Source organism: Triturus cristatus, chromosome 9, assembly GCF_964204655.1.
Source record: "Triturus cristatus chromosome 9, aTriCri1.1, whole genome shotgun sequence".
Lineage (NCBI taxonomy): Eukaryota > Metazoa > Chordata > Amphibia > Caudata > Salamandridae > Triturus > Triturus cristatus.
Genome location: NC_140592.1, coordinates 345,319,933 through 345,341,569, shown reverse-complemented (window position 1 = coordinate 345,341,569; position 21,637 = coordinate 345,319,933). Strand labels below are relative to the sequence as shown.

The following is a 21,637-nucleotide window of genomic DNA, read 5'->3' as shown; positions in this document are numbered from 1 at the left end:
GGGGTGTATTCTTCCCCAGTAACAAGAGCCACACTTGAGCATCGGACATGGTGGAGGTTTCTAAGGGCCCCACAACAATGTCTCCTTCAATGACACCCAGTATCAAGATCCTGGTCCTCTCCCAAGCATTCATTGGTAAAGACGACATGTTATGTTATGTTAAAAAGACTTCTATAGCGCTCTGTTACCCAGAGGTGTCCTGGCGCTGTACACTAACCACCTGAGATTAGCCAATGATAATGCTGACAAGGAAAATTTATATGAATAACCAGTTCTTTAATTCTTTCCTGAAGGAGAAGAGCTCTGTAATGTTCCTAAGCTTAAAAGGCAGACCGTTCCAAGCCTTAGTGGCACAATGGCAGAAACTCCTACCTCCCCAATTAGCTTTATTAAAGCCGGGGATGGTAACTAGATTAGCCTGAGCCGAGCGTAAATCTCTTCCGGGTACATACCACTGAAAGGCATGTTTCAAGAAATCAGGACCAACTCCACTTAGTGCCTTAAAGACAATACGCAGTGCTTTGAACTGGATTTGTTGTTTAACAGGCAACCAGTGGAGTGTCCTAAGACCCACCCTTACAGAGACAAATCTAGGTGTCCCTGTAATCAACCTGGCTGCCGCATTCTGCACGATCTGGAGTCTGGCCAAATGTCTCTCCTGGATGTTGATGTAGAGACTATTACAGTAGTCCAGTCGAGATAGAATGAATGCCATGACTACTGTCTTCAGGCTATCTTCAGGGAGGAGGAATTTGATTTTCCTAAGGGTTCTTAAAATAAAAAAGCAGGAAGAAACAACCCTGCTAATTTGATCACCGAAAGAGAGTTTAGAATCGATGATTACTCCCAGATTCTTAGCTCGAGCCACAGGTAGAGGGGGTAAGCCCATTGCTGATGGCCACCAATCTGGAGTCCAGAGGTTGATGTTATTCCCAAAAACGATCACCTCCGTTTTGTCAGCATTGAGCTTCAAACAATTGGATGCCATCCAGGCTGAAATCCCTTGCATACAATTATAGCAGCTGGATCCAATCTCAGCCTCGGCCCCCTTTTTAATGGATAACACAATTTGTGTATCATCCGCATATGAAGTCAGCTGGAATCCGAACGATCTAATCAGGGCGGCCAGCGGAACGACATACACATTAAACAGGGTAGGGCTAAGCGAGGACCCTTGTGGAACACCACAGGGGAGAGCGAAAGGTCTTGATCTATTTCTACCTAGATCTACTGTTTGAATTCTATTGGTCAAAAACGACTTAAGTAGATCCCAAACCTTGCCTGTAACCCCGGCCGCAGATACACGGTCAATCAAAACCATATGATGGACCGTATCAAAAGCGGCCGAAAGGTCCAGTAAAATAAGTATGGCAGCACCTCCCTGGTCTAATGCTTTCCTGACCTCCTCGGTTGCTAGGATGCTTGGTTCCAGTCCAGGGAGGACCTGGCTTGACAGTTCGGGCTGGACTGTTCCCATGAGGCACAGGGTCAAGACTGATTTGCATATGGCTGGGTTCAAACTGGAATGGCATGGTGAGCAAAAAAACGATGGATTTAGGCCCAGATCTCTGTACTGAGGTGAATGTATGACATTGTTTTGCATTCTGTCCATCAACTGTTGTTTTTGCATTTGTCACCCCGAGTGGGACGGGTATGCTCAGACGTGAGTCCCGTGCTCTCCATGCCACTGGAATCAAGCAATCCTGGCTGAAGAGGGGTGAAACCCTGAAACCGGTCCTAGGATGCTTGGTTCCAGTCCAGGGAGGACCTGGCTTGGCAGTTCGGGCTGGACTGTTCCCATACCTGGCGCACTTAGGGCGAGAAAGCAAAAGACACACAATTGATGGACGGAATGCAGAACAAATCAAAACATTCACCCCCAGTCAAGAGATCTGGGTTAAATCCATCATTCTTTTGCTCACCATGCCACCCCAGTTTAGACCTGGCCATATGCAAATCAGTCTTGACCCTGTGCCTCATGTGATCAGTCCAGCCCGAACTGCCAAGCCAAGTCCTCCCTGGACGGAAACAAGCATCCTAGGACCGGTTTCGGGGTTTCACCCCTCTTCAGCCAGGATAGCTTGATTCCAGTGGCACAGTGAGCCCAGGACCCACGTCTGGGCATACCTGGTGCACTTAGGGCGAGAAAGCAAAAGACACACAATTGATGGACGGAATGCAGAACAAATCAAAACATTCACCCCCAGTCAAGAGATCTGGGTTAAATCCATCAAACAATGGATTTAGGCCCAGATCTCTGTACTGGGGTGAATGTATGACATTGTTCTGCATTCTGTCCATCAACTGTTGTTTTTGCATATTTTATAGAACAGGCACTTAAGCTTCGAGCAGTTCAGGATAGAAGGAATTTACAAAAACTGACATTGTACTGGTACTACATCCCAGCCTGCATACACAGTTGGTGCCCTGCAAAATCCCCAGACTACTGGGGGAGGAGGGGATATGGGAGTATAAGAATGCTGACATACCTTTTTATTTTCTAAACCATCTTTATTGAGATTATTTTTCCCCCAATGGCAGGAACACACGAGTATAACATGCTTAAAACTTTGCATGCGTATATACAACCATTAAGTAGTTCTCTAAAAGGGTATTACCTATTCAAACCACATAACAAAACATAACTGTGAGCCTGATTTTATGCGATAAATTTGGCGGGTATAATAAAGTAGTGTAAATGGTTGGTGGGTTAAAGCATGGGGCTGCTTTCCCCTGGCAGTCATGTAGGTGCGGTGGGGACAAGAAAATGTATTGTAGCATGCTACTTAACTGTGGGGCGTTCAGAGGGAGTGCAGTGTTGCTTATGTGCTAGCCTATGGTGACCTGGTGTCATCACTAGGGTCACTTTGGAACGGGAGTAGTAAGTCAAGGCATGCGGCTGCTATTGGGTGCTAAAGTAGGCCCCCATAATTTCCCCGGTGCAGAACCATGGACTCTACTGTGGCACAATAAACCACTGCATTCTGCCACTGTGAAAACCTTGGGAGCAAGGTTTTTTTTTTCATTGCATAGTCATTGTGCGTATGGCTAGAATTAAGGCCAGGCCGATAAAGCGATTGGCCACTCCCCCGCCTTCTGGCATTTATGTAGATCCAGTGAACAGCTGTCAGCACAGATGAGGTCCTGGTGACTCGTGATCCATGTAAAAGTTGTGCAGACCTCGTCCCAGAAAGAGCGGGCGACTGGGTAATCCCAAAACACATTTAGGAAGTCCGCTATGGAAGTGTGACAGCAGAGACAGTTGGGCAAAGCTGTGAGGTAGATTTTATGGAGTCTGGATGTGTAAGATTTTGAGTTGTATGTATTAGAATTGCGCATTGCATGAGACCTTATGCGGGTAAATGAGTGCTCTGTTCCATTTTTGGAGGGTTAAAGGATGGCCTATGGCTAGCTCCCACTTCTGCCAGAGGGGAGCTAGTGAATCTAGCGCTCTCTCTGGTATGGCTCTAGCAATCCAAGACATAAGTCTTCGCCGAGAGCCCGTTGTATATAGTACTTGATTTAGCAGGTGGGCAGTGGCTTGAGAAGTTGCGATCTCCAAAGTAATTTCAGTTCGGCGTTCAGGCACATGTGAGTCAGGAACTGTCCCGCCGAGATGCCGGTCTGCTTGGATAACAGGTTGAATGGGATCAAGGTACTCTCTTGAAACAGGTCACAAAGCAAGACAACCCCCGATGACTCCCAAGTCTCTATCTCCTCCCGGTCAACGGCCAAACCTGAGCGTACGTATAGATCGTAAGGGAATCTCCGGTGTATACAGTGGTCACATTTGGGGAGGCTTGCAGGGCATGGTGGAAACTGCCATACGCTACAAAAAGCACATTTTTAGGGGTTGCAGTGAGGACATGGGATTAACTGCAGACATTGCTAACTTAGCATACGTTAGTATATGCTTGCCTGCCATTTTGCCGCCTTTGCACACGGTACTACATGGCTCTGTTCTCATAAATACTCTGCGCTTTTTCACATGAGAACTGTCTGCCTTTCACACATCTAGCTGTACACTGTGCTCCTCGTCTGCACTGCGTGTTCAAGGTCGAAAAACAATGTATGCTCTTGAGTCACTTTGGTCAGTCCCCCTGACAAAGCCTAGAGGTCTTCTATAATTATAATAAACTAGCTCTTAGCACGGGGAGGGTGGTAAGGCGCTGTAGTCCTGTTTCCACTGTCATTATAACATGGTTTCCCCTTTTGTGATTTATGGAATTGATTATATTGTTCTTATGCATTTTTCTGCTAGTATTGGCTCGTGTACAGCATTATAGAGCACGTTAGTTTAAATAAACATTTTAGACTATACAGTGTCTCTGTATACTCACGTTGTGGACAAGTATGAGTGTTTGAACGAAGGAGTGTTTTTTGTTCCCACGATTCCTGAGAGGGTCGGAGTGACATGTTCTAGGATGTCTAATCATTGGTAGCTTCGCTGTAGTACGGAGAACGAATGAGACACTATAGCTAGTCGGATTGGGATTCTGGGCACCGAGGTGGGTTTTTTGGTACACCACTACACACCGAGGTCCTGGTTTCCTGCACATACTTCTGTGTATGTGCAGAATCCCTGCAACATGGCGCACCTAACGTTTGGTCTGGTACTTATATACAAGGCACTTTAGTAGTACTTGCACTTGTCCACGATACCCTCGCTTCTGTTTTCCGGAAAAACAGCTGTGACGGCATAATCTACCTATATTGATGTTTTTAAACGTTTTTCCAAGCTTGATACAATTAAATGTTTTTTTATTCTTTTGAATTGCTACCCTATTGCACTGCCACACATTAAGTTGTTATTCTTTGGTAGACCTTATGGCTGAAGTCGATATTGCGGCACTCCGTCGTTATTTAAACGCATATGGAATGCCTGACGTGGGTATCGCCCTTGTTTTTGTGGTTGGAGCTGATTCAGCTTTCCACTTTGAGGTGTTTTACTCTTGGGTAACCTTTCCTGCAGTGAATGGAGATTATAACTTATTCCATGTATACACTCACACTGCAACACCTAATGTATATCGGCCTTATAGGACTCTCGAAGTACCGATTTCGGCATGGCAACACCATATTTGGTTTAATGGCGCCCTACCCCATTCGGTGACTCCGGTCGGTTTAGGTCCTTTATCAATTCCAGGGACAACTTGGCCAGTTTGGGCCGGGTACACACCACATCCACGTTATCTAGCCGCCCACTAGACGAACTGCGTGTCTTGCACACCTCCTTAATCAAAGGTGCATAGGGCTCTAGTACAATACGTCTCACGCAATCTCCAGGTGGGAGCACCTGGGGTTGCTGCGCAACCAGCTGGACCTTGCGGTCTGACTATTAGTCCCGTCATGGTTAACTCGGTCATGGGCAAGCGTCCACAGAATAAGGATGATCTACCTTAGTGGCTTGCTGAGAATTTTGACCAGCTGGAAGCAGCATTTCCAAATACCACTCCTGTGGAAAAACACAGGATTTTAACAATTAGTTTGCAGAAAGACTTAATACCCGAAGTAACCGATTGTGAAAATTGGGGTAAAGTGTTCGCAGCGGTGTATGCGAAGTGTTTTGGCACACCTTCTATGACTGTGCTCCCCTCCGTGATTAAAGCGGTAAAAAAGGGGGTGGTGATGGACGGAGCATCAGAACCAATCAAACACTCACACCCAGTCAACAGATCTGGGTTTGATCCATCACCGTTCTTTAGCCCACTCTGCCACCCCAGTTCAGACATGGCCATATGCAAATCAGTCTGACCCTGTGCCTCATGAGAACAGTCCAGCCCGAACTGCCAAGCCATGCCTTCCCTGGACCGGAAACAAGCTTCCTAGGACCAGTTTCTGGCATTTCAGCCGTCTTCAGCCAGGTTTGCTTGAATCCAGTGGCAAAGTGAGCAAGGGACTCACGTCTGAGCATACCCTGCCAACTTATGGCGAACAAAGCGGTAAAAAAGGGGGTGGTGTTGGACGGAGCATCAGAACCAATCAAACACTCACACCCAGTCAACAGATCTAGGTTTGATCCATCACCGTTCTTTAGCCCACTCTGCCACCCCAGTTCAGACATGGCCATATGCAAATCAGTCTGACCCTGTGCCTCATGAGAACAGTCCAGCCCGAACTGCCAAGCCATGCCTTCCCTGGACCGGAAACAAGCTTCCTAGGACCGGTTTCTGGCATTTCAGCCGTCTTCAGCCAGGCTTGCTTGAATCCAGTGGCAAAGTGAGCAAGGGACTCACGTCTGAGCATACCCTGCCAACTTATGGCGAACAAAGCGGTAAAAAAGGGGGTGGTGATGGACGGAGCATCAGAACCAATCAAACACTCACACCCAGTCAACAGATCTGGGTTTGATCCATCACCGTTCTTTAGCCCACTCTGCCACCCCAGTTCAGACATGGCCATATGCAAATCAGTCTGACCCTGTGCCTCATGAGAACAGTCCAGCCCGAAATGCCAAGCCATGCCTTCCCTGGACCGGAAACAAGCTTCCTAGGACCGGTTTCTGGCATTTCAGCCGTCTTCAGCCAGGCTTTCTTGAATCCAGTGGCAAAGTGAGCAAGGGACTCACGTCTGAGCATACCCTGCCAACTGGTTGACTGGGTGTGAGTGTTTGATTGGTTCTGATGCTCCGTCCATCACCACCCCCTTTTGTACCGCTTTGTTCGCCATAAGTTGGCAGGGTATGCTCAGACGTTGAGTCCCTTGCTCACTTTGCCACTGGATTCAAGCAAGCCTGGCTGAAGACGGCTGAAATGCCAGAAACCGGTCCTAGGAAGCTTGTTTCCGGTCCAGGGAAGGCATGGCTTGGCAGTTCGGGCTGGCCTGTTCCCATGAGGCACAGGGTCAGACTGATTTGCATATGGCCATGTCTGAACTGGGGTGGCAGAGTGGGCTAAAGAACGGTGATGGATCAAACCCAGATCTGTTGACTGGGTGTGAGTGTTTGATTGGTTCTGAAGCTCCGTCCATCACCACCCCCTTTTGTACCCCCTCCGTGATTAAGCGTGTTCAAGATGGGCACGGACCGAAGGCGGCTGTGGAGTTGAGAATGAGGATGGTTGGAGTGTTCAACGTAGTTGCTGATCTTATCCTTGCTAACGTCAAGGGAGATGCAGTTAACTTTCACATGCCTAATGCTTTGCACCTTGTCCAAGAGCACGATAAGCCCTGAGAATTACCAAAAATTATTGCAGATGCTTATAAGACCATTGGACGCAATAGTTTGGGTATTAAGCCTTTTACTAGAATACCAGCACAACAGCAAACACAGACAGTGCAGTCTACTAAAGACGACCGTTCTATCTTTCCAAAAAAGAAATGGAAAAATAAAAAACAGGGGAAGCAACAACAGAAACAAGGGTCGCGTACAGCGTCACCGATACCCGAGTCTTCTGAGCGCACTTATGATTTGCGTGACCGCGCGAGAATTAGGTCTCCTGACAGGTTTCAGGTTCCTGATCAGCGTTCTCCTCGTTCTTCAGAGGAAACACCAGGGTCACAGGCCGGTGGTAGAGAACGCCAGGAGCACGGCTGAGGTCGAGGTGCCCCGCAGGGTCGTGAGCAACCTCGACTGACTAACGGAAAAGGGAAGAAAGCTGATTTTCCTCGTCAGCGCCCACAGTTTCAGAAAAAGAAGGTTGTAGCTTTAACAGCAAGATATGCCACAGATGGTGAAGACACAGCTCCGGAACCTATCATGGGCAGTAATGCTGCTAGACAGCGCAGCGGAGGTTACCATAGTGTGGCAAGCACTGCGTCCATTTCTGGAGGTGACAGCAACTGAAACTTTCATCACAGTTGAAACGGCTGACACTCAGTGGCTTCCCCTGACAGATTATATGATATAGTTCTTATGATTGAAGGTAACATACAACGTGTAATTAAAGGGATATTTTGGAAAAATCTGACTTCTTCTTATGACATTTTGTTGGCAGAGGCAGATTGGCCCCTGCCTTTTGTTCTGGCAGCTCCGCGGGAAGAGGAGGTTATACTCCCAGGTTTTTCACATAACGTCTCCAAGGAGGAGGCAAAGGCTTTTGCCGAAGAGTGGGCTTTGGTGCATGCACCGGCTCTGTACCGTACTCAGGTGGGCTGGGATAAAGAGTCACCCCCGCATGAGATACCATTGCGGTCTATGCCACAGCCACAACCCCAGTATCCCCTCCGGCGGGAAGCAAAAGCCCCCGTTTCTGAGATTCTAGATCAATTAGAGTATCAAGGAGTGATTGAGACATGTGTGTCACAGATGAATAACCCTTTTTTGACCGTAATCAAACCCGATAGGTCGTACCGCTTAGTTTTGGATTACCGGCATTTGAACTCTCATTGTCGCTCCTTTGCGTTTCAGAATACCCATAGTTCTGCTGTTGATTTGCCTGCTGCGAAATGGCTGCTCCTCCTGTGGCCCTGCACAGCCCAGACCGACTGCAGATGCTTCGTAGCTGTATGCTTGAATGCTATGGTACTCTGCCCCTGGCCACACTCAGCGTGGCTTATGGATTATCTTTTCGTTTCGCATACTACACTTGCGTGCAACCAGTCTTCACCTGCTTGGAATGTTCATTTGAATGGGCATTGGATCTTTGCCTCTCCAATACGGTATCTCCTGCACCGGATTTTGATCTGCTAATGAGTCCCTTGGTGTCCCATGAGCAAGAATGTTCCGGTGTTGGGATTATGGCCTGCGCGGCGGCGCTTGGAGTTTTGGCACAATGGAATATCTGTGCAGCTGCACAGGATTTCCTCAGACGGAGTTATATCAAGTATCGCGCAAGTTGTCTTGTGATGGTGCTGGAGGCACCCATTATTGAAGAACACATAGGTTCGTTCTATTTACTTGATTGGATTGAGTATCTTTTTTCTGACGATAACAATGACTTCCTCTTGGAAGCTGTTCCAACTTACTGCTCATACACTGATGGATTAATTTGGTTGGTGCCCATTATCTGCCGGATATTTTTTTATTGATTTGTATGTGTTACCTTTTTACAAGATATTTTTTTTCAGGCATTTGTGTAAGATTTCAACTTAACTCTCTTTGCCTGAATTTGAGGTCACATCGATATAGATGCTCTTGATTATTGCTCACACTTGTTGAACTCTGTGCTCTCCAAAAACCTCTGTCCAATGGCCTGACCAGGGGAGGTTGTAGTGAGGACATGGGAATAACTGCAGACATTGCTAAGTTAGCATACATTACTATATGCATGCCTGTCATTTTACCGCCTTTGCACACGGTACTACATGGCTCTGTTCTCGTAAATGATCTGCTTTCGCTTTTTTCACATGAGAACTGTCTGCCTCGCACAAATCTAGCTGTACACTGTGCTCCTCGTCTGCACTGCGTGTTCAAGGTAAAAAAAAGCCTAGAGGTCTTCTATAATTATAATAAACTAGCTCTTAGCACGGGGAGGGTGGTAAGGCGCTGTAGTCCTGTTTCCACCCACTGTCATTATAACACGGTTTCCCCTTTTGTGCTTTATGGAATTGTAACAATGCTGATTATATTGTTCTTTTGCATTTTGCTGCTAGTATTGGCTTGTGTACTGCATTATAGAGAACGTTAGTTAAAATAAACATTTTAAACTATACAGTGTCTCTGTATACTCACGTTGTGGACAAGTATGAGTGTTTGAACGAAAGAGTGTTCTTGTTACCACGATTCCTGAGAGGGTCAGAGTGACATGTTCTAGGATGTTTAATGATTGGTAGCTTCGCTGTAGTACGGAGAACGAATGAGACACTATAGCTAGTCGGATTGGGGTTCTGAGCACCCAGGTGGGTTTATTGGTACACCACTACACACCGAGGTCCTGGTTTCCTGCGCATAGTTCTGTGTATGTGCAGAATCCCTGCAACAGGGCAATAGGCAACGTCGACTTCGGGAGGAATATCTATCATGCGAGACTCTGGCGATTTGCCCCTCTCCTACGCTCAATAGGTTGTGTCTGGATAACCAAAAGGCTGGCCACTGCAGCTGTGCTGCCGAGTACTAATGTTTGAAAATCGAAGCGCCTAGTCCTCCATTGTCTGTGGGAACTTGTAGTTTGGCTAAGGTTACCCTACACCTCACCTTATTCGTGATCAAATCCCTTAGCATTATGTTCAGTAAATGGAATGTGCTGTGGGGAATGGGGATCGGCAGGTTGGCAAACTATTAAAATAGTTGCTGTAACATTACCATCTTGTAGAGTGCAATTCGGCCCTGCACCTTGAGGGGAAGGGAGCATCAGAAGGCAATTTGGGGTCAGAGAGAGGAGCCTACCTCCATGAGGTTACTATCTAGTAAATCTTGCGCGGTGTGGTAGATATTGATGCCCAGATATTGAAATGTGAGAGGCTGCTGCTTGGTCTGGTGGGTGCAACTGTCACGTGCTGGGCAAGCAAGATGTAGCAGATAGGCAGGTTTTTGTCCAATTGACCCATAAGCCTGAGTCTGCCTTGAAGGTGCTTAAGATTTGAGCTATAGCATCTATGCCGGCCCGTGTGTCTCTGACATAAATGAGGACACCATCGGCATAGAAAGAAACGGCATGTCTCGACATTGACGGGTGTGGTCCACGTTCTCCCTGACTGAAGGAGACTCAGTGCCATCACCTCCATAATCAGTGCAAAGAGTAATGGCAAGCGTGGACACCCCAGGCACATACCATGACCAATCGGACATGGATCAGAAATCAGTTGGTCTATTTTCACTCTGGCCGTCAATACAGTGTATAGGAGTGTGATCAGTTGCAACAGCTTGTTGCCTAGGCCCAATTTTTGTAGGACCGCAAACATGTACCAAAGTGTATCAAAACTAGTCTTCTCACGGTCTAGGGCCAGGCAGATGGAGTGGGGCCAATTTGTGGGGGTGGGGGAGGCCTTCTTCGAAAAGTCTGTGCAACCTACGAATATTGAGAAATGTAGATCAGCCTGATATGAATCCGTTTTGGTGGACCAGCCCGGGCAAGTGTTCAAGTATTTTGCTAAGGATTTTGTAGTCGCTTCCCAGCATGGCCAGTGGCCTGTAGGAGGTGACTTCAAGGGGGTCCGTCCCGCATTTTGGAAGGTAGACTAGCAGTGCCTCACGAAGGGATGGGGAATATACACCTATAAGAACTTTACCTCAAACTCCAATGATACTGGCAAGAGGTAATAACTAGTATACATCTATCTTCTCCACTGACATCCTGCATTTCCCAGTATGTATTCTTCAAGGTTTAACTAACCGGCAAAACTATCAACTGCGCAGGACGATCACCTCCGCTATCTGAGCTGTCAGACAGACAATCACAGCCTTATTGTGATGGGGGCGGGACTTTGCCCCAGGGTATAATACATGCCATAGCAGATTATGTGAACTTCTGGGAATGAAGAAACTCTCATCCAGGCTGGAGGGAAGGGTTGTATTATTTGAAAAAACCTGGGGGCCCTGGACAGCTTTCCTTTCGTAGGGATTCAGGAAGCTTAGCTGCTATTAGTACCTGAGGGTCTTAACCTCACGCAACAACACAACACAAATCATGTCCACAACAATGCCTCGTAGGTCATCTTTAACACAACAGACCTGAATGCATCAGTGAACGATATTTTGTCCGACATTGCTGGCATGTTTATAGGTGCAGTTATCTTCCTTGATTAGAATACAGGAAGAGAAAGGGAGGGTAGGAGGCTTGTTTAGGTGGGTATGTTGGGCGTGGTTGTTGGTGAAAGTATGTGGAAATCAAACAAAATAATAATAAACAGATCTAAAACATAAAATGCACCTTTTTCACTCTATTTTCGTATATTGGATGTGAGAATAGCTCCTACTCTATTAATTGAAGTGTGAACTCCACCTACTCCTTTGACGTGTTAGCCCCTCCCCAGACCCAAGCACTTCGAATTGGTCCTAGTTGCGCCCCTGATAAGATACCGGTAGATCTACCCTTCACTGTGTACTTGTTTAGACGTGACAGGTGTTCTACATTCTAAGAGATTCCTCTGTCACAGAAGCTGTGACTAATAGGTGGCAAGATACACTGTTGCACATAATATAAATCAGTCATCTACCTTCTCTTTCTTGTAATATACATGACAGATCCCATGAGCAAACGCATATATTTTACAATTTCCCGGGGTCTGTGAAATGATCCGCTGTTGCAATTAAAACGACTGACCAGTGGTAAATCTTTAGGGAAACGGCGCTACAAAGGTGATTTCACCCACTATCAATGTGTATATCAGTATTAGTTTATGGTGCTGTAAGGTCGAGAGAACCACTAGCCTCCCCAACTCAGTGCAGCCTATGCCACACCTGTGAGACAAAATAACAGAAACCCCAGCACATAATAAGTATATGGGTATGACAGCTGTAACTTTTTTGTTTTAAACCTTTTATTTATTATTTTTCATATGAATGACAACATGACAGCTTTCGATCACTACACATATAACATGCTTTTGTCTGGCAGTGCACACTCCCAAACCACCCGCAATACTAATACATCTAATGATAACTTCTTATACAATTCATAGGCATAGTAGATTGCATAATCAAGTCTGAGATAGTAACGACATCCTTGGAACATCAGTGGTACAATACTGCACACATGTGACAACAGCCCAGCTGTAGGATCCCAGGGACAGCGTTCCCCATAAAGAGCCTTTTGTTTCAGTCCGTTTTCCCCCGCCCAACCTTTCATGGAAGCAGCAGTGACAATGAGGAATAGCTCTCCAGGAGTCCAACATAATAGTGAGTGGCATGACCCAGCTCTACAGCCTAGAAGCAATGCACCTGTGTGGGACGAAAAAACCCCATATGCAAAACAATCAAGCGTCTCATCTTAGGGGAGGTGCTTCCGGCTCCTCTGAGCCCCTCCCGAATACATAGGTCCTTCGGCCGAGAGGCCCAGGGAAGTGTCTCAGCATAAACGGTCAGTTGCTCCTGGCAATAAAGTAAGTCTGTCAGCCAATCCTTGAACTTCGGGGCCCGCCCCCTACCCCACCTGCAGGCCACCCGTCGTTTGGCCAGCAAAAATGAGATGGCAAGCAGCTTCCGGTAGGATTTATGTATAGGCCAGCAGTGCCACCACGGTAGTTCTTACTAATGTGCTATTTGTCATGGCCTCTAGTGCCACGAATATTTGTCCCCAAAACTCCTGTACTACTGGGCAGTCCCATGCCAGATGTAAGAATCCCGCCCCCTGCCTCCCACATCTCTCACAGCTATCATTATCAGTTAAGTTAAATCTATGTTTTTTGGCAGGTGTGTAATACAGACGATGAAGAAATTTGTAGTGTATCACTCGCAATCTACAACTAGCGGAGATCTGTGTCGTTTGAAGGCAGCAATATGTCCATTGTTCATCAGTTACCTCCACCCCTAATTCCTCATTCCACTGTGCGCGGGGGGTCGGACTAGTAATGCCTATCTGTTGTGTACGTATACAGCTATAGAGTCCTGATACTAAGATCCTGATACTAAGTGCTTCCCATCTGTGAATCCTAGCATATAATGTAACGGGGCAAACTTTGTGGGTTCCTTCGGCAAGTCAGGAAGAATCGCCCAGAGTCCCTGTCGCAAGCACACGTATAGGAATATATCTAGAGGTGACGGTTGTATTCCCTGAAGGAAGTGATCTGAAGAACGGAATGACCCTTCATGAAAAAGGTCCTCCCATGTGACAACATTAATACGCTGACACAACTTGTGAAATCCGCCTTCTTGTAATAGCGACATGCATGGATGATATGACAAAGGCATTCGCGGAGAATATAAGAAGGATGAATTAAGCAGACCTGAGACGCGGCTCCAGGCATCAACTGTGCATGTAACCGCGGTGGGCAGAGTCGAACGAGGTCTGACTGGATCATATATAATACCATTCAAAGGTATAGGATCGGCCAGCCAGTCTTCTGCAGCCACCTGTGGAATATATTTAGGGGGTTTGACCCAATAGTAGGCATAGTGTGCTTGCGCACTAAGGTAGTAGAGTTCGAAATAGGGGATATCAAACCCACCCTGAGCATATGGCTTAATGAGCACAGACCACCGGAGCCTCGGCTGTTTTCCTCCCCATAATAACCTAGTTAGTTCTGCGCGCAATGTTTTTTTTAAAAAAGAGCCAGGGTTATAAGGGATGTTTAGAAAAAGATAAAGAAACTGTGGAAGAATAACCATTTTTATTAATGATGCCCTCCCAGCAAACGAGAGAGGCAAGGAAATCCAGCGAGTAATATTACTGGTGAGCCGCGTGAGGGCTGTGCCATAATTTAGCCGTATGGTTTGTTCCCTATCTCTGGTCACCTGTATTCCCAGATAGTGCAGATCCACGTCACACCACTCCAGCGGGAAGTCAAGCGCGAATCTAGATACCGCAGGCGTAAGAGGAAACACTTGAGACTTCTCCCAATTAATAGTAACTCCGGACAGTCGTCCAAATACTATGAACTCCCTCAATAACGGGTTGATATTCTGTTGCGGGTCCCGGACATATAAAGTCACGTCGTCTGCATATAATGAGATCAAAATCTGTCGTAAGCAACACTGAAACGCTTTATCTTGGTGGTGTTGCCGTAGCCTTGAGGCTAAGGGCTCAATCGCTATGGCGAAGAGGAGTGGGGACAACGGACATCCCTGCCGTGTACCCCTCGAGATGGAGAACCCATTGGAGACATGCCCATTAATCACCACCTTGGCAATGGGCTGTGTGTATAATAGGCTAATCCATGAGATGAATAACGGAGGGAAGCCCATCCGCCGTAGCACATGGAAGAGGTAATCCCACTCCACTGAATCAAATGCCTTAGTGGCATCCAAAAAGACTGCGGCAAGCGGGAACTCTGGTGCCACAGTCTCAAGCAATGAAAACAGGGTGCGGAGGTTATGAGTGGTGGCACGGCCAGGGACAAATCCCGACTGATCCGGCAGTATAAGCTTGTCCATTAAAAGTGTAAGTCGGTTAGCAAGCACCTTAGCCAATATTTTCGTGTCACAATTTATAAGTGACAACGGCATATAGGAATCACAGGAATGAGCATCTTTGCCAGGCTTCAAGAGAGATGTAACCATTGCCTCCCTCATCGAGGGGGGAAGCACACCAACCTCCAATGATTCCTCGTATACTTCCTTAAGAACAGGTGCCATGATATCAATGTAGCTCTTATAAAATTCGGCGGGGAGGCCGTCCAACCCTGGTGCTTTTCCATTTTGCAGTTGCATAATAGCCTCCCTAATCTTGTCCAGTTCGAACGGCAAGCACAAAAACCCCCTCTGTGTATCACTAAGCCACCCAAGCACCACATCTCCCATGAAACTGTCGAAATCCACTTGCCCCGCCCGCTGTGTAGTGTAGAGCATCCGGTAATGCATAATAAAGGTGTCTAGTATGTGGGCCGTATCTCGCTGCACTGTCCCGTCAAGTCCCGTAATTTCTAAGATCTGGGTAGAAAAACGAGGGCATCGAGTTACCTCAGCTACGGGCTTACCTGGCCGCTCTCCCTCCCCATATCTGTGGGCACTCCAGTACCGTCCCTTGAATTTAACCTCTCTCGTCGCCGCTTCCTCATACTCTGTCAGTTTCTCCCTGAACGTCCGCTGTACCTGTCCCGTTTCTCCCCTCCCCATCCGTACCTCAAGTCCCTTCAGCTCTTGTTCCAACTTTCTAAGCGATCTCTGGATATCCCTCAACACACCAAAACTCCTGGAGATACAGAACCCTCTAATAGTTGCTTTAAAGGCCTCCCATATCACCTCCACACTATCCACTGACCCCTTATTCCTCAGAAAAAAGTATTTTATCTCCTCCCCCAATTCGTATTTAAACACCTCATCTAACAATGCATTAGGCTGCAACCTCCAGTTGGGCCTTGGTTTGTCGTATCCTGGGGGCACGAGCGAAAGTTTCACAGGGCAATGATCAGAGAACGTTCTAGCAGGATGGACCACAGACCGGATGGACCTACCTAGCCCCCTAGAAAGCAATACATAGTCTATGCGCGCCCATGTCCCTGTATATGACGTGAAGTGTGTCCCTTCCCTATCCTGAGAATGTGTGGAACGCCAACTGTCTAGTAATCCTCCCTCTTCCATTATGCCCTGTAACACCGCTTGGGAGTTGTTATAGTGAGACGCAGCAGTATTGGATCTATCCATGGCTGGATTTATAGCTACATTAAAATCACCTCCCCATATTATATGGGTGGAGCCCACATTCACTATTTTCCCCCACATGTTAGTAAAAAACTCTGGAGTATCTGTATTCGGCCCGTAACAATTTGCGATAGTAACGGAGTCTCTGCCCAACCGCCCCCAAGCGATCACATATCTACCCTGGGGATCCTCCAACGCCCCCGCCAATATAAAAGGTGTCTGTTTTTTAACTAGTATGGCTGTACCTCGAGCATAGGAGGAGTATGAGGAGAAGATCCTGCTACTTGCCCATCTGTGAGCAAACGTGTTATTAGATTGTGGGCCAATATGTGTCTCCTGCAACAGGGCTATGTTGATCTGTTGCCTATCTAGATACGCTAGAATCTGTCTGCGCTTTCTCGGGTTTCCCAGGCCCCTGACGTTCCAAGAGATCACCCTTAACATGGATTTATCTTCCTGAGCCAACATATTGTCTACACCTATGCCCACCATGATATTGCAAAGTTATATAAAATTGTAATTGCTTATTTAAGGAGGTACACATCCAGATCGCACATTGCATGTCATGTATGCCTAGAAACTCAATGACCCTACCCCTTACCACCCCCTCCCACTGTAGCATCCCAATCATGCCAGTCATCTGTAGCCCTCCCCCTCCCCAATACCCAATAAACAATGCCTTACACCCATCTTCTCCAGTTGAATACCAACAACAGCTTTAAAAAACCAAATTAAAAAAAACACAAGAACACCCATAGAGAAACATAGGGGATTACCCGTGTGGGGGAAACTCGCCAGGTGGCCCACATGTACCTCTCGCTGTACCAGGTTGCCCGCAGTTCTACTCAGACCCCCTGGTAAGCGTCAAAGGTGTCCGGTCGCTTGCAGGCATTGTGTCCCATCTGCGGAGCGCAACCCACTTCTGCCACCTCGTGGTCCGCGCCTCTTAGAACTGATCTCGCAAATGCCCTTCTGTCCCAATCTCTATTGTTCTTGCAATAATTGACAATTAGGAGCGTCGAGCAGATATCCCATTCCATACATCTCATTCCGTGTCCGGCGACTGTGCTCCTGAGGAGCCAGCTGACGTGCGGCTTGCATTCGTTCGTCTCTTAAGTTGTTTGAGAAAAGCTTCCACCTGCTGAGACTTCGTGTAGATTGTTTGTTCACCTTGATGCGTAATCCGTAGGCGCGCTTGGTAAAGTAAGGCGTAATCAACTTGAGCCTGCCTTAACTTTTGCTTGACAGCCAGGAATTTGCGCCGCTCCTTTTGAACATGAGCAGTGAAATCAGGATACATGGTGAAGGGCACCCTCTCGAAATGGAGTTGTTTTTTCTCTCTCGCCACCTTAAGCTCCACATCTCTGTCCCTATAATTCAATAATCGTGCAATGATAGGTCGGGCGCACTTCCCGGAGGTGGTTTTGGCCCTAAGGAGCGATGAGCTCTTTCAACAATAAATTGAGGACAGAGTACTTCTGCCCCTACCACTTCCTTCAGCAATCTTTCAACGTACTCCTCCATCTTGCCCGTGTTGGCGCTCTCCAGAATTCCTAGGACGCGTATATTGTTCCGTCGACTTCGCGCCTCTATGTCCTCATTCTTGGCAGCTATGATTTTTAGTAGCTTATCCATTTGCGTGACCGTGGTCTGAATGTGAGCCGTAGTGTCCTCCGCCTCTGATATTAGCTGCTCAGTGTCTTTTATACGGGCCTCATGCCCATCTATTTTGCGAACTATTGCATCCATACGTGTAGTCAGCGTATCCATTTTATCCGCCATGGTCGCGAAGCCTTGACGCACCTCTAACAGGATCGATTTCAGATCCTCTCCTGATGAGGATGGGATCTCCGATTGCGACCCTTCAGCCCCACTGCCCGCCTCCGCCATCTGCTGCTGATTGTTCTTCTTTGCGTCGAAGGTAAGTCGCGGCTGCTGCGCTTCTGGCTTACCCATCTTGTAGCATAAAGTGTAGGTCAATGACAGTGCGTGATACAGAGCTGGAGTGGCAGCCAGTTAATGATATCCCAAAGCGCCTGATCAGAAGCTGTAATGCTTCTAGTGCAGCGTGTGGAAGCACCCCCATCTGTCATCCAGCACCTCCAGGCGCCCACTCCAGCAAGCCACCAGCAAATGTTGTACAACGTCCCATACCTTCAGCAATGTGGGGCTCTCTACATGCACCCCTCTGCACTTTGAGTGGTCTGGTGGCGTATATCTCCACCCCAGTCCTATCCCTCCAGGCTCTCAGGATGCCTTGCCCCCCACGCTGCTGCTTCTGGCTGCCTTTTGCAACGCAACTAGCATCTGCGGGGTGCCTTGTGCAGGAATCTGGTCTCGCTGCCGCAACCCTGTCCAGCTCGTCGCACACCCACTCTCGGCGTATGCCCTGCCAGTCTTTTTGTCGTGTGGGCTAGTTTCCGCACTTGTGTCCCCGCTCTCGGCCGGCCCGCTAGGCCCGCGGCGCACAACCACGACCCAGTCATTCACGTTATGTCCCCTTACAGGCTCCTCAAATTGTTCCTCATGCCACTTCTACCTGTGCCTTGTGCACTGAGCTCCTCATCAGAATGGCGCCGCCTCTCTTCTGGTCTCCCCGCTCCGCCGTCACCTCAGTTGCAGTCCGCTGGCCTGCAACCCATGTGGGAGCCGCGGCACTCGCGTAGGTGCCTCGTCCCCGCCATCGCTCCAGGACGCGGCAGAGCGCGACTCGGTCGGGACCTTTCCGAGTCGCTAGCAGCACCTCACCGTCTCCGTCTATGCTGGGACCAGCTAGGGTTATTCCTCGGTCATAGCGCTTCCTCGGACCTCAGTATTCTCCAATATATTCAACGCTGGGACAGGATAAATTTAGGATACGTGCGCCGGACAGCGGGAGCCTCACACGGTGGCGGCCATTCCGCTAGTGCGCCACCTAGCGCCCCCCTATGACAGCTGTAACTAAAGTAAGTCAAATCATTGTCACAAGTTTTTCTGACACATTTTTCATTCTTTTATTCTTCCTTTTTTTTGGGTTGATCCTTTTGTCCTCAGTCTTTATATACAGGTTAACAGGCCAAGCCAACACGTGTTTCGTCGCCAACAAGGGGATTTGCCCCGCGACTTTTTCAAGGCTAAACAAAATACAAAGTATATAATCACCAATCAAGTTGCATGAACAGGTGTATTTATACAACCCTAATAATCCCAATACAATGGATAAATTAGAGGATTTCCAAAGCAAGAAAGAAAAAAGCAGGATACAGGCCAACAGTAAAAGAAAGGTGAGTAAAGGTTTATCTCAAAGACCGACAGAACCAGTAAAGTGCTACCAATATGCAAACGTAAAAAAAGGGCGTGGTGCATGTCATCCTCTATATATTAACATGCCATCAGAGTACACCAAGCAAAAGTCTATGCCCTCACCCAAAGTGCAACTAAATGTGAAACAACCGTAAAAAGCAAATCTATATCTAATTAAAAAAAACCTTGTGCCAAATTACTGACTTCCTGAATTCTGTATTGCACAATTACTAAAGAGAAAAACCGGGAGCAAAAAAGAAATTAAAGTTAGTAGACTAAAATACACTATCAAAGGATAGAGCATGAGCATATTGTAAATTAAAGGAATAATGAAGCCCTGTGAAGTGTCACTCTTGAAGTAATTGTAGGTTAACATGTTTAGTAAGAAATGAAAATCGTAGTGTTCGAATTTAAATCAGGGCTTAAAAGTCAATTACAATGACAAAATTTTGATAGGAAAGTAGAAGTTAAAGCTCAAAGCGAAGGACCACGTGGAGACAATATACATTCCAATACAAACTCTGATTTAAATTAGAACACTACGATTTTCATTTACTAAAAATGTTAACCTACAATTACTTCAAGAGTGACACTTCACAGGGTTTCATTATTCCTTTAATTTACAATATGCTCATGCTCTATCCTTTGATAGTGTATTTTAGTCTACTAACTTTAATTTCTTTTTTGCTCCCGGTTTTTCTCTTTAGTAATTGTGCAATACAGAATTCAGGAGGTCAGTAATTTGGCACAAGGGTTTTTTTTATTAGATATAGATTTGCTTTTTACGGTTGTTTCACATTTAGTTGCACTTTGGGTGAGGGCATAGACTTTAGCTTGGTGTACTCTGATGGCATGTTAATATATAGAGGATGACATGCAGCACGCCCGTTTTTTTACGTTTGCATATTGGTAGCACTTTACTGGTTCTGTCGGTCTTTGAGATAAACCGTTACTCACCTTTCTTTTACTGTTGGCCTGTATCCTGCGTTTTTCTTTCTTGCTTTGAAAATACTCTAATTTATCCATTGTATTGGGATTATTAGGGTTGTATAAATACACCTGTTCATGCAACTTGATTGGTGATTATATACTTTGTATTTTGTTTAGCCTTGAAAAAGTCGCGGGGCAAATCCCCTTGTTGGTGACGAAACACGTGTTGGCTTGGCCTGTCAACCTGTATATAAAGATTGAGGACAAAAGGATCTACCTAAAAAAAAAGGTGATTATATACTTTGTATTTTGTTTAGCCTTGAAAAAGTCGCGGGGCAAATCCCCTTGTTGGTGACGAAACACGTGTTGGCTTGGCCTGTCAACCTGTATATAAAGATTGAGGACAAAAGGATCTACCTAAAAAAAAAAGGAAGAATAAAAGAACAAAATATGTAAAATGTGTCAGAAACACTTGTGACAATGTTTTGACTTACTTAAGCTACAGCTGTCATACCCATATACTTATTGTGTGCTGGGGTTTCTGTTGTTTTGATCCGCTGTTGCATCAACAATGGCTGTATCACTAAAGTCGTCTTGCACCAACATATTTAAATTTCTCCCTGTAGACACGTTTATCTGCATATCTGTGACTGATCGACACCTTGGTTCCAAAATACAAGGCTTCTAAGCCTTCCTATCTTCTGCTTGGCTATTTACTTAATTTCCCCCATGCACTGCATTTTTTTTATGTATTTTTATATAGCGCGAAGCAAACTTTACCCAGAGATGTCAGAGCGTTTATGCCTATAGATGAAAGAATTTAGAGAAAAAAATCCTTGTATGAAGCAGTATATAAATAAATAGGCAATTACTTCAATACGGGTAGTAACAAACAAAAAACTCTTGCTGCCGCAGAATCTCTCTTCCGGGGATTTACGAAATGCTATCATATATGTATTGGGGGGGTTCTTTCCGCGCAGAGGGCTGTAGGCGAGTTCAGTAAGTAGCTTTAAAACATGTAGATGTTTACTCGGGAGTAGTTACTTCACCAGGCTCCATGTTTACCTCCCATGGGCGAAGGCGCTCTGGGCCAACTATGCCCTGTTACCAGGCCCGGTGCAGTGGTTGCCAGGCTTGGGACACGGCTGGCACCTAGTCGTGTTCTGTGGCCCCCTCTCCATCACTGCTATAGACAACAGCGAGTGAGATAACCGCATTACCGCAAGCAGACGTGGGTGGAGCAAGGTCGTCCTTAACAGGCATGCGCTGTCTTAGACACTTGATTTTATTGGTTGTAGAGAACGCGGAACC

The 21,637-nt window shown here is 46.7% G+C and overlaps 1 long non-coding RNA gene across 1 annotated transcript in view; it reads right to left on the bottom strand.

Moving 5' to 3' along the window:
• LOC146797900 (uncharacterized) overlaps positions 1-21,516 on the bottom strand; it is a 33,902-nt gene extending 12,386 nt beyond the window's left edge. The window contains exon 1 of the long non-coding RNA XR_014969073.1: positions 21,392-21,516. This is a non-coding gene — a long non-coding RNA (uncharacterized LOC146797900). The remainder of the gene's footprint in view (positions 1-21,391) is intronic.
• Positions 21,517-21,637: the final 121 nt, after the last annotated feature.